The sequence below is a fragment of the Etheostoma spectabile genome, unplaced genomic scaffold (assembly GCF_008692095.1).
Source record: "Etheostoma spectabile isolate EspeVRDwgs_2016 unplaced genomic scaffold, UIUC_Espe_1.0 scaffold172, whole genome shotgun sequence".
In the NCBI taxonomy this organism is placed as follows: Eukaryota; Metazoa; Chordata; class Actinopteri; order Perciformes; family Percidae; genus Etheostoma; species Etheostoma spectabile.
In genome coordinates, this window is record NW_022605573.1 from 1,064,750 (window position 1) to 1,067,777 (window position 3,028).

General features: G+C 44.5%; 1 long non-coding RNA gene across 1 annotated transcript in view; it reads left to right on the forward strand.

Annotated features, from left to right (window-relative positions):
• The window catches only part of LOC116685730 (uncharacterized), a 10,017-nt gene that overhangs the window by 4,776 nt on the left and 2,213 nt on the right, over positions 1 to 3,028 (forward strand). Inside the window, exon 2 of the long non-coding RNA XR_004331035.1 lies at positions 1,167 to 1,173. This is a non-coding gene — a long non-coding RNA (uncharacterized LOC116685730). The remainder of the gene's footprint in view (positions 1 to 1,166; positions 1,174 to 3,028) is intronic.

Consider the following 3,028-nt stretch of genomic DNA (forward strand, 5'->3'; position numbering starts at 1 on the left):
TTTCAACACTTTTGACGCTTTTTTCAATGTTCAACACTACGTAACACTACTTTTTGGTCAAGATACCTCATTTATAGGAAATTATATTAATATTTGAGTTAGAAAAGCAGAAATTATTGAGACTAAAATTAAAGGAATGGATGTTGATGATAATCACAGACTGGAATATGTCAACTTTTACTCACTACTATTTCAAAAACACTTCAGTTTGTTTTCAAATGCTATAAAATTAAATAAGACGCCCCAAAATTAATGAAAGTAGAGATGTGTACTTGCCAAAGAGCGTTGTGTGGAATCAATCATGTTGTTTTGGGGAATTAAAATTGGGTAGATAAAAAGAACATTGATTTAGAAAAATTAGTCAATTTGGCCTGAAGACATCATGAGGGTTAAAAAAAAAAGGTCAGAAATGAGGCTGCAAACTCATGTAAAACACGAGTTTTTGAGTTTGGAACTTTGAGGAATCAATCATTTCTGAATATGAAGCAACGAAGACCTGCCAAAGCAGATCCTCGTTCCCTGGAGTATCCGGTCCTCAGCCATGGAACTGTCGGCAGGTTTCTTTGCTCCTGCGTTTCGACAGCTGAGTTCACTAATTAGAAGGGTCCCTCTACGCTAGAAGATAATTAGTGAAATCAGCTGCTGCTGTGTTTGACGGCGCAGGCCTGGAGAGCAGCAGCTGAGCTCTGAGCTCACACACATACCATGGAGAGCCCAGTTCAAAAACCTGGAAGATTTAGTCTGTTATTTGGAATTGAGTTTGGTGACAACGTCAGCCATCAAAATCAGCTGTGCAGCAGATAGCAGAGGACCTGTTTCCACGTACGTGGTTATTTTGACAAAAATGAAGACACTTCCCTTTGGAGAATTCACTTCCGAAAACGAGTCTTTGTAAAACCTCCGGCCAGAGTGGGGATTTCAGAAATCTTTGTTTGCACGTTTGCAGGTAAACTGAGACAAACGGAGGGTAAGGCAGCCGAGGAAGTGAAGAAGACAAGAGAGAGGAAGTGATTTGTCGCTGTTGTTGCTAGTTTCCGGATTCTGATTGGCTGACGTGGGCTTGAGCTTCTCGTTAAACTGCCACCTACAGGTTTGGCGAGCTCTGTGTGTCACCGAATACTTTTCTGAAAACTGACTGATGGTATGTACCTTGTGTGGTTCAGCAGTAGAGTGGTTGCCTGCCAATCGGAAGGTTGGTGGTTCAATCCCTGGCTCTGCAGTTGTTGAAGTGTGCTTAGGCAAGAAGCTGAGCCCCTGAGGTGCCGTGTATTTGTGTGTGTGTGTGGGTGGTGTGTGTGGTGGTGTGTGTGTGTGTGTGTGTGTGGTGTGTGTGTGGTTGTGTGTGTGGTGTGTGTTGGGTGTGTGGGTGTGTGTGTGTGTGTGTGTTTATCTGATTAGCGTTGGGGCATTAAAGCTGCAGCACTTTGAACAATGTTCGGTTTCTTTTACAGAATGTAACATTTGGGGGCGGCTGTGAGCGGTCATCTACCAATGAGTCAATCCCTCGCCCTGGCAGTTTCACGTCCTTAAGTAAGACACGGAACCCCAAAATGCTCCCAACGGAGTGTGAATGTTATTCCGATGAGCAGGTGGCACCTTTAATGGCAGCCTCGGCCACTGTGTATGAAAGTGTGTGAATGGTGAGTGGTTCCTATATTATGTAAAAGCCCTTTGAGTAGTCTGTAAGATTAGAAAAGCGCTATGTAAGAACAGTCTATTTACATTTATTTTTGAAAACTGCGTTTTTATAAAAAATAGCGTGTAAGTGTTGTGTGGTTCATTAGGAAATACACACGCCACAATAAGCACAAGTCAAAACATTAATACATGTTGTTTGAAAGTAAGCTTCAAACGTTAATAAGCTTGACAATCCAGTCAAAGGGGGCGTTCACACCTACGTCTTTTGGTCCGGAGATTCAGACTTTTCAGTTTGATCCAAATTAAAATCACAGGTGTGTAAACCTGACCACGATCCGGACCAAACAGCCGAAAGTTGGTCCCACAAAAACAGGTGGTCTCTGTCCGGATCTAACTGAACGAAGGCCCGGATCATTTCTGTGTGGAAGCACTTCGGACCAAATACAGGACGTTCTGGCAGGCTAACATCCTGTTAGACCGGGATAGCTCCTCCTGACATAGCTGAAAAGTGTGACGAGGAATGTCCTCAGAGCAGACAGCTGTAGGTTACCAACGCAGAGAATAAATCAGCAGTTTACTTGTTAAGAGGTAGTAAATGTAGAGTGTAGGTTTCAGTTTGTCTCTGAATAAATTCTGCAGCTCCTTAGTCCTTGTGTTGTCTTCTGTGTCACGGGGACTTGTTTATTTTATTGACATTTTTTTTCATTAGCCTGGCGTTGTTCCTCGGGTTCCCAAGGGCCTTCCCCACTGCCGTCGTGGCCTCGCCCTTTGGGTCTCGGAGACCCTTGTTTATTTTTATGCGATCATACATATGTTCCACACGCATGTTCGAGTGCAGGACGGGTCTCTGGGATCCCGGAAGACGAGATGAGGCTAGTGGGATACGCGTTCTGGGACCCAAAGGACCACACTAGGGTTAAAACCCAAGGAAAGATCCCATGTCTTGCTTCTCAATACTGCAGCAAAACAAAACCAGGTAGCCGCGGTACCATGGGGAGAGCAGCAGTCAGTTGAAAGAACTCACAAAACTTCTGACAGCAGATAGTGGATTCGAGAAGTCGGGGAAGCCCGTCTACAACCAATCAGTTAAAAGTATCTGATGGACATGGACCATCAAGACGTGGCTCACGTATGTGATGAAGACAGGCCGTGGTTTTCTCGGGTAGAGTTCTTTAGTGCGCTTGCATAACTGCAGTGTGAAACCCAAACTTAACTGGATCAAATGTATACAATGCAGGGCTGTAGTACTCGAGTCTGGTCTAGAGACCGTTTTGTATGGTCTCGGACTTGTCTCGGACTCGCTAGCATTTGGACTCTGACTTGTTTCGGTCTCGGCCACTGGTCTTGCTCAATATGGCTTTTTGTCTGGACCGAGTCCAGGTGTCTTTAT